Source organism: Bos grunniens, chromosome 8 (assembly GCF_055505025.1).
Source record: "Bos grunniens cultivar Pamir isolate PY7600 chromosome 8, Bosgru_T2T1.0, whole genome shotgun sequence".
Classification (NCBI taxonomy): domain Eukaryota; kingdom Metazoa; phylum Chordata; class Mammalia; order Artiodactyla; family Bovidae; genus Bos; species Bos grunniens.
The window spans coordinates 76598413-76608737 of NC_141172.1; positions in this window are offsets into that span (position 1 = coordinate 76598413).

The following is a 10325-nucleotide window of genomic DNA, read 5'->3' on the forward strand; positions in this document are numbered from 1 at the left end:
TCTTTTAAGTACTCTTGCATGAAGTCCACTTAGCAGAGCCACTCTGAAATCTGGGTCTAAAGTTCTGAACGTGTAAATTGCTATAGCGACGTCATTTCTTATCAAAGAAGTTTCTGGCAGCATTTTTCAACAACATGAAGAAATTACACAGAGCTTTCTGCTAAAGAATGGCTGTTTACATACGTTTAGATGTGAAGTAATTATCACTCCTCAAGGTAGAAAGTTCCACCGTTGGAAAACGTTTATATCTAACTCTGCACTTATGAAATTGCTCTGTGATTATCTCTGTCTTACATTAATTCCTAAAAAGTTTTGATGTCTTTGCACGATTTATGAGGTAATACAATTTATCTGTAAACATATACAGTATAATAATTCATTATGGACATTTTTAGAAACAGCCCTACCCTGAAAGAAACCTTTGAGGCATGGGTTTAGATCAGGGATTAGCAAACTTTCAGAGACTAGATCCTAGGTATGTTGGGCTTTGTGGGCCATGCATTCTCTGTCTCAAATACTCAGCTCTGCCCTCATATCACGAAGCAACTATAGACAATACATAAAAGAATAAGCCTGATTGTGTCCTGGTAAAACTACTTACAAAAAAACCCAATTTGGCCCAGGAGGTCTAAATGTCTATTTGAGGCATTTTCTTTTTAATATCTTTTGTTTATTAATAGTCTAGAAAAAAATAAAAAGAGCGTACTTCATTCATTCTATAAACATTGATTGAGTACATTAATGTTGAAGATCCAGAGGAATAAGATTCAGTCTCTGCCCTCAAAAAACTTAGAAGCAAGTTGGATGAGGGGTAAAAAATGGAAGGAGGAGGAGATATGCAGTGCCATGCCATGTGTTAAAAACCAACTCTTCAGAAAATAAGCTTTGATACTTTTTTTTTAGCATTTCCCAATCCCCCTTGATGTAAATACTTGCAAAATGGCCAATCTCAAGCTACCAACTTGAGGTCCTTGCTCACAAAATTCCTGACATTTCATCATTAAGTTTTCATAAGTGAAATATGAGCCAGGTGTAAGTGGATAGATCCCATTTTTTAAGTCTCAATATTCAAAATTCAACTATAATAATAAGAGGTGATTGTTCACATGGTAGAAGAATTCTTCCTTGACAAAATGAGTCAATGGATTCAATCAGTCAACAAGAATTTATTGAGCAGACTTTAATCCTGTGTCCAGGAACTTACACAGTAACACAAGATGGTACATATGTCCAAAAGTGGTATAAATAACAGCCATTGATCATGCTTCCATTGTCTCAAAAATGAAGCCCAAGCTCCTTAACTAGGTACAAGGCCTTCCACAACTTAACTCCTCGTCTCTCAAGCTTCACTCCCATTACTCTATAGAAAGGATCTGCTGCAAACAAGTTTATTCTCATCTCTAGAAATACTTGTACATTGTATTTTTCTCACCTAGGATCACTCCTTCAAGTCAATACACTCCCCCACGTGCCCATTATTACTGCTGCTTCCCTAACAGAAAACACCCAAGCAGAATCATTTTTTTCTCTGACCTCCACCATAATTATTTGTACACGTCACCTGACAATTCATCACTTGTAACATACCTTCTATTATCTAAAGCTATTTCTCCTGTTACCAGTCCAGATCACACCCTCATTAATTCTGGCCTAGGTTGCAACAATAACCTCCTCCAGATTCCCTTGTTTCCAGGTTGAAGTCACCATCCTCAAAACTATTTATTATTGGTGCCATATGTTATCCCTGTAGAACTAAATTTTGATTATGACACCCAGATAATTGTCATTAGCTCTCCACAGAGTTTCAAAGTAATATCTCATTCCTATCTTAACCCTAAATCAAGTGAGTCCATTAAGCATTCCAAGCTTGTTTTGTGCTTTCCTGCCTCTAGGCTTCAACACAACATTTTCACTGCAAATTGAAATTCTTATCTCTCATTTTGACTTCATTGTTTTACCCATCTTTCAAGACTTCCCTGAATTGAAACTTTGCCTAACAGTTTTTCCCTGATAATGTTTTTTTGATCAGACATATTCTCTAAATACTCTATATTCCCGTATGACTTTATTACCTTTCTGGTGTCACTTACCCATTTGGTCTTGTGTTATACTTAGTTGTGTGCACATTTATTAGACAAGGTCCTTGAAAACAGGGTCAAGTCTCAATTGTCATATGTACCATGCAATGCTTAAGCTAATTTCTTGGCATGATAGCATTTTCTGCTAAAGTTAATGAATTATTGAACTGTCCCTTTTACCACTAGAGAAGAAATTCATTTAAATCAGTAAATCAGAGGGGGCTCCATTTAGGACCCCAAGGGATCCTGGAGATGGCTGTCCCTCACCAGACATCCCGGAACCCCCTCCAACACATTTGAGGCCAGGCACTACTAGCCAGCTCCCTGGACTCCTGTCCCATGGCCTCCTGGCTGGACTCTCCTTTGCAGTGGGGTCCTCCTTGGGTCTCTTGCCCCTACTACTTCTGCTGCTGCTTCCATTGCTGGCGGCCCAGGGTGGGGGCGGCCTGCAGGCAGCCCTGCTGGCCCTTGAGGTGGGGCTGGTGGGCCTGGGGGCCTCCTACCTACTTCTTTGTACAGCTCTGCACCTGCCCCCCAGTCTGTTCCTACTCCTGGCCCAGGGCACTGCACTGGGGGCTGTCCTCAGTCTGAGCTGGCGCCGAGGCCTCCTGGGCGTCCCTCTGGGCCTTGGGGCTGCCTGGCTCCTCGCCTGGCCAGGCCTGGCTCTACCTCTGGCAGCTCTGGCAGCAGGGGGCAAATGGGTGCGACAGCAGGGCCCCCACATGCGCCGGGGCATCTCTTGACTCTGGTTGCGGGCTCTGCTGCGCCTATCACCCATGGTCTTCCGGGCCCTGCAGGGCTGGGGAGCCGTGGGGGACCGGGGCCTGTTTGCACTGTACCCCAAGACCAACAAGGATGGTTTCCGTAGCTGTATTCCTGTCCCTGGGCCCCGACGAGGTAATCCTCGCACTGCCCGACACCCACTAGCCCTTTTGGCCAGGTTTTGGGCCCTGTGCAAAGGCTGGAACTGGCGCCTGGCCCGGGCCAGCCAAAGTTTAGCCACCTGCCTGCCCCCCTGGGCTGTCCACACACTGGCTAGTTGGGGCCTGCTTTGGGGTGAGCGGCCCAGCCGTATCCCCCGGCTGCTTCCACGCAGCCAGCGCCAGCTGGGCCCTCCTGCCTCCCACCAGCCACCGCCAGGGATGCTCGCTGGGCGGAGATCCCGAGCCTGCCAGTCCCCGGCCCTGCCTCCCTGGAGGTGACCAATTCCAGCTCCTCCCAAGCCCGAATCCAGAGCATTGAGCACTTTATCTCCCACTACTCAGTGAAGTTTCTTCATTCCCTGCCCTCTCCTCCCATTCACCCCACACCCCACACCTCACCCCCCAGCCCTTCAGCCTCGAGACAGGCAGCCTCCTCTGCCATGGAGTCTGGGGAGGATACTTTGTGTTCTCCTGATGCTCCTCCCCACCCTAAGTTATTGCTGTTCTCCTGCTGTGTGTGTGCTCATCCTCACCCTCATCGGCTCAGGCCTGGGGCCAGGGGTGGCAATGGGTGGAAAGAGTCATTTTTTTTTTTTTCTCTCTCTTTGATTTTGTTTTTCTGTCTCCCTTCCAACCTGTCCCCTTTCCCCCACCAAAAAAAAAAGAAAAAGACAAATAAAATATCTGAGCGGAACTGTAAAATAAATAAATCAATAAATCATATTTTATACTCCTTTGTCTCCTGCAAGGTTTATGTCGCAGTGATAGATATCGATACATACATACAATACTTAACTTGAACCTGATTTGCTTTGCAATAGTTTCAGAGGAAGGAAATATTATTTCACCTCCTGCTTGGTGCAGGGGAAGGAAGGAAAGTCAGAGAAGGATTTTAAAGTGAAGTGAAAGGAATTTGAGTTGCATGTAAAGGAATGGATGTGATTTGGTTAAGTGTGTTGAAAGGGGCAACTTCATGAGAAAGAGGCAGTGGTGAGAAATAGAAACTCTGCTAGGGCACTGATCTAAAACTGTGGTCCACAGCCTAGGAACAGTCCATTAGTATCTCTAGGGCTACTTCCAAATCAAAGGGAAAAGGGTGAAATGTTCAATAAGTTTCTGAGCCTTAACCCTGGAGAAGTGTTAATGGTGAGGAGGGTTGTTTACTAATTTGTCAACTAAAACTCTAGACCACTGGGTAGGATTTACAAATAGACCTACGGCCACTACACACTTTGAATACAAGCTGCTCAGTTGGTTCCCACAGCTGTGCCAACCAGCAGTGGCACTAGAGAAGGAGTTATAGCAAGCCTCTCTGAAGAAAACACCTGTGGTTCTTATTTTGTTCCAGTCTCATCTTTTTTTTTTTTTTACTTTTTATTTTGAAATAATTATAGACTCACATGGAAGCAGCAAAAATAGTACTCCAAAGAGTCCTGTGTACCCTTCACCTAATTTCTCTCTATGGTGACATCTTAAATTTTTGCTGCACAATATTTAACTAGGAAATTGACATGTTAACTGGGCTATAAGCCTTATTCAGTTTTTACCATATTTTTAAATCTTCATTGATTTGTGCATGTGTGTATATCTGTCCAATTTTATCCTGTGTATAAATTCATGTAACCATAGCTAGATGCCAAGGTACAGAACTATTCCATCATCAGTCTCACCATTTTTTGTCATTCCTATACAGCAGGGGTTCTCAATCTTGACGCTACTGACATTTGAAACCACAGCATTCTTTGTTTAAAGCAATGGGGAGGTGCTGTGCATTATAGGATTTTTAGCAACATCCCTGACCTCTGCTTAGTAGATGCAGGCAGTACAAAGAACAACCAGGAGAAATACTGGTGGTGGTTTAGTAGCTAAGTCGTGTCCAACTCTTGTGACCCCATAGACTGTAGCCCGCCAGTTTCCTCTGTCCTTGGGATTTCCTAGGCAAGAACACTGGAGTGGGTTCTTCTCCAGGGGAACTTCCCAACTCAGGGCTTGAACCTGAGTCTCCTGCATTGTAGGTGGATTCTTTACCATCTGAACCACCAGAGAAGCTGACCTCTACTCAGTAGATGCAGGTAGTACTACCACCCCACCACTGTTAGGACCATCACAACTGTTTCTCAAAATTGCCAAATGTCCCTTGGGAAACAAGCTATACAGACAGCTGATGGGGTCATCCCTACCGCCTACATTTTTCCTCTTTCTCTATCACAAATTGGAATCGCAAGTGTTATCAGTTATCGAAGAATCATATTTTACTACCAAGTTTAGTTAATTCTGAATTGATTATATTACTCATGATGAACCTTACTGTGGGTTTTCTCCAGTATAGGTAAGTATTGCCAGGATTCCATTATAAACTTGCATTTAATCTGTTATTACATTTCATCTGCTCATCTCTTATCAGGAGTCTGAATTTATTCAGGCCTTAAGAGAATGCCTAAAAATATTCATAGGCTATACTCTTTTGACCTCTCTCATGAACAGGTTACTACAGATAATGTGAGATACAGTCCCTAGGGCAAGCACTGAATATCTTACAGAAGTTGTAAGACTGGTTCTCCTGGCAAGGATAAATATTTTTATAATTAGACTCAAGCTTGGTTTTATGCTGTGTAAAACTCCAAGTCTTATGATTTCTTTTCAGAGGAGAAATTTATTCAGAACACATATATTTGGAATGTGTTTCCTGACCTTAGAAGAGGTTAGCTTATATGAAGAGTCTGCCATCTTGTATAAACTAACCAAATGAGCCATGGGGAAACTTTAGGTGTTCTCTGAAGGCAGAGAGAAGGAAGTTAAAGGGTACAAAATCTATAAAGCAAGTCATCTAAGAATTTTAGAGAACAATAATGCTTCTGGGAGGAAAAATTGTTTCCGGCTGCTGGGGAATTTTGTAACACAAAAAAAGGCAATTTAAAGGGATTTCCCTGGCAGTCCGTGATGAGGACTCTATGCTTTCACTGCCAAGGGCCACGTTTCAATCCCTGGTTAGGGAACTAAGATCCCACAAGAAGCACAGCACAGTACAAAAAAAAAGGGGGGGGGGCAATTTATTGATGTGTTTTACAAAGGAAGCTGAGAAGTGTTAAAGAAAAATTAGTCATCTAGTCCTTTCGTTTCATCCAAATAATTCTTAAAACTTTGGTTCTCAAATGACTTGAAAGGTAGATGATAATATGATAGCTTATCTGAGTTCTATAATCTAATGAGAATTGTGAAAGGTTTGAGATTTTCCCCTACTTACAAGCTAAGAGCTTCCTGGAATACCGGCAGAAGACACATGACTCTTAAGACTTTGTTACAGCAGTAGCAGTGGCCAGTGTATTAGCATTTTCTTGCACCTGTACATGCAGTGGGTTGCATTATAAGAGTAATCTCAAGTGTGGGGAGCCCAGATCTTTGAAATGTGCACTAAACTTGTAGCCCTCTGCTCTGGAGGGAGATACTATGTTTTCAAAAACCGCTATACAAATATCCTTGAAAAAAATAGCTTAGAACAAAGACATTGTATAAATTTCCTTTTGCAGCCGTAACAACCATACTTTAGTCACTTAAAGCAACACAGATTTTGCTTAAAGCAGCACAGTTTTCGCTTAAAGCAACACAGATTTTTCTTGGAACTCTGGAGGTCAGAAGTCCAAAATGGATCTTAAAGGGCTAAGCAGAAAGGCTATGTTCCTCTGGAGACTCTAGGGGAGAATTCATTTCTTTCTTTTCCCAGCTTTTAAAGACTGCCCCTGAGAGAGTGGAGGCGGAGCCTGGCATGCTATAGTGCATGGGATCCCAGAGATTTGGATACAACTTAGCAACTGAACAACAACAGACTGCCCACATTCGTTGGCTTGTGGCCAAATCACTCAACCATCTGCTTCCATTATCAATTTCCGGGACTTTCCTGCCTCCCTCTTTCCCTTATAAAGATTTTATGATGTTGCTCCCTCCCAGACAGTAGGATCCTTAATCACATCTACAGAGTCCCTGTGGCATGTAAGGTGACAGATAGGTTCTGGGAATTAAGATATGGACACCTTTGGGGAGCCATGATTCTGCACATCAGAGGTGGTCAGTGCCCGTTATTTATAAGATGTGCAGAATTATGAGAGGCCGTAAAAGAATTTTCTCCCAATAATATCCACTCCTTGTTTCTACAGTTGTTTGTCATTCTGATTAATCTGACCAGCAGAGGCTGGGACCAAATCCATAAAATTTGTTTCATATAACATTTAATAAACTACTATCAATAGACTCAAAGAAGCAGAATGAGGCCAACCTGCAGTATTACTAACCGTGCTCCCCAGGGGTTCAGACCCAATCAGCTGAACAAATCCCACAAACCATCAGAATCTACTTTGGCTGCTTCCTAGATATTGTTTCTGTATTGACTTTTCCCCTTAGCCCAAGGTATTAATCTAGTTAGTTACAGCAGGATGTCTTAGCAGTTGCACATATTTTGCCATGGACTTCAAGGAAGAAATCCAGGGCAATTATTACTGATCATAACAACCCTAAGCAGTGAGCTGAGGCTGGCTTGAATGCCTTCCAGGCTGATGTGATTGTCATCGATCTTCAGCTAAAGTCTGGACAGAATTTTGTCCTACCTCTTCTAATTCAGTGGTTCTCATTGTAAGAATTAACTGCCCACAGGTTGCATACAGATAACAAACAAGTAAGTAAGCCCACTGAGAAACCCCTGCAAATAATCAAGGGCAGCTGCAGTCTAGATAGTTCTCCCAGTAATCTGAGGGCTGTGTGATCTACAGACAGATTTTCTTAAAGGTCTCTTATGACCTCCTTTAAGGTGCAAGCTGCTGTGATTTCAAGAGAAGGCAAGCTAATGCCTAACTTCCACAAAAGAAGTACAGTCCTAGGAGTGCACATGGTGTACCTGGAAAGAAAATGTTGTTGATAATTATTGAAACCCCTTAAATATGATTGGCAGCTGGTTGGTAGGCCTCAGGGTTCCTGGTTCAGTTCGAATAATTGAGTCTAGTCCTTGTTAATGGAGGGACTGCCTATAGGTCAGCAGCCCAAACTGTCCTGTTTATCTATGCCACCTGCCAGTGATTAGTAAGGGCTACAAGAATGGGAGTGGGAAAGATATCTAGAGGTATTGACACATGTTTTACATGGGAGGTGCACAGACCCGGCCATTCCCTGTCATTTTCAGTTGGCTTCTTATTAAAGTTAAGGAGAATGGCAGTTGTGATCAGAGTTATCCTGTGAGGTATGGCGGACCCAGGAGTGAGTTAAATTTAGTGTTTGCTAGTCTAAGGAAAGTTATGACCAACCTAGATAGCATATTCAAAAGCAGAGACATTACTTTGCCAACAAAGATTCTTCTAGTCAAGACTATGGTTTTTCCTGTGGTCATGTATGGATGTGAGAGTTGGACTGTGAAGAAGGCTGAGCGCCGAAGAATTGATGCTTTTGAACTGTGGTGTTGGAGAAGACTCTTGAGAGTCCCTTGGACTGCAAGGAGATCCAACCAGCCCATTCTGAAGGAGATGAGCCCTGGGATTTCTTTGGAAGGAATGATGCTGAAGCTGAAACTCCAGTACTTTGGCCACCTCATGCGAAGAGTTGACTCATTGGAAAAGACTCTGATGCTGGGAGGGATTGGGGGCAGGAGGAGAAGGGGACGACAGAGGATGAGATGGCTGGATGGCATCACTGACTCGATGGACGTGAGTCTCAGTGAACTCCGGGAGTTGGTGATGGACAGGGAGGCCTGGCGTGCTGCGATTCATGGAGTCGCAAAGAGTTGGACACGACTGAGCGACTGATCTGATCTGATCTGAAAGACCCAGGGATCTCTCTAAAAGAAGATCATGAATGCCCCACCTTTTCCTGTGCTTCTCAAGGTCCAAGATGTTCCTTCTCCTAGGGCTAGGGTTGTTTTCCTCCCCCACCAAAAAAATCAGTGTATCCCATTCCAGAAATGGTAACTTCACCTTTTCCCCAGTCACCACCTACTCACACCAAGACTTCCCATCTGGAAGGGAAACAATTTATCTCAGATTGGGACTGGAACCTACGTGCTTGGACTCAAACCCATTCAAATCCCTGCTTGGGACTCAAACCCACATGGCCAGGACCTGAACCCAGCCAAAACCCTGCTTGGGACTCTAACCCACATGGCTGGGACATGAACCCAGCTAAAACCCTGCTTGGGACTTGAACTCATGTGGCTAGGACTCGAACCCAGCCAAAATCCCTGGTCTTTCAACTGAAATAACAGACCTGGTTTCAGGACCTAATGAAAGTTCTTGATGATATTGCAGGAAGAATTCAGTGAGAGACAAAATAACAGGTAAGAAGTGGTTTTATTCAGAGAGAAACATACTCCACAGACAGTGTGAGCCATTGCAGAGGGCAAGTGCAGCTTCAAAATGTGGCATGGTTAGTTTTTATGGGCTGGGTAATCTCATAGGCTAATGAGTGGGAGGATTATTCCATTTGTTTTGGAGAAGAGGTGGAGATTTACAAAAATTGACCCACCACTCACTTTTTGGTCTTTTGATGGTGCCTTGGAACTGTCATAGGGCCTCTGGGTGTGTCATTTAGCTTGCTGATTGAAGATCAAGGTCTAGTCAAAGTTGACCTGTCTGCCATCTTGGAGCCATTGGATTCCAATTGATTTATGTTGTGTCCTTGGGCTATGTCATTCTTTCAAAGGTTGTGCCCTGCCGCCTTCCCTCCTGTTTCAGAAGGATAGGTGCAAAAGACACAGGAACATTTTTCTAAAACATACAGGCACTCCTTATGTCTCCCATTTTGGCCCTTATGGAACATGTTAGGGGACTCAGGGAGCAAATATTCCACTATGTAATCATCATCCTTATAATCTAGGACTATATCCATCCAATAAGAGAATTCAAGGAGCTGAACCAGATTTGAATTCAAATCCCATAGGCTCCGTTTGGCTGGGTTGCCACCAAGAGAGTGTACCAACCCGGAACCAACCCAGCCAGCCAGTAGTTTTCAGTAGGGGAAAGAAAGACATGTCATGCCCACAGTAGACTTCTGAATTTTCAAAGTAGGTTTATAAACTCCTATCCCCTTTGTCCTTATCATTACCTAGGAAGTGGGCAAAAGGAGATGCTTCCTTTCTGGAGACCATTCAGTGACCACAATACTTAGTATTAAAGCATGTGAACTAGGAGGAGGTGAGGGATATAGAAGAAGAGGTCTTTTTGAGTTGATTTTTGAAGTGACCATTCCCACGCTCAACAATACCAGAGGTCTGTGGATAGCAGCATGGAAAGTGCTCTAAATACCTTAGCTAGTAGCCCATTATTGAGTGACCTTTGCAATAACAAGTGTA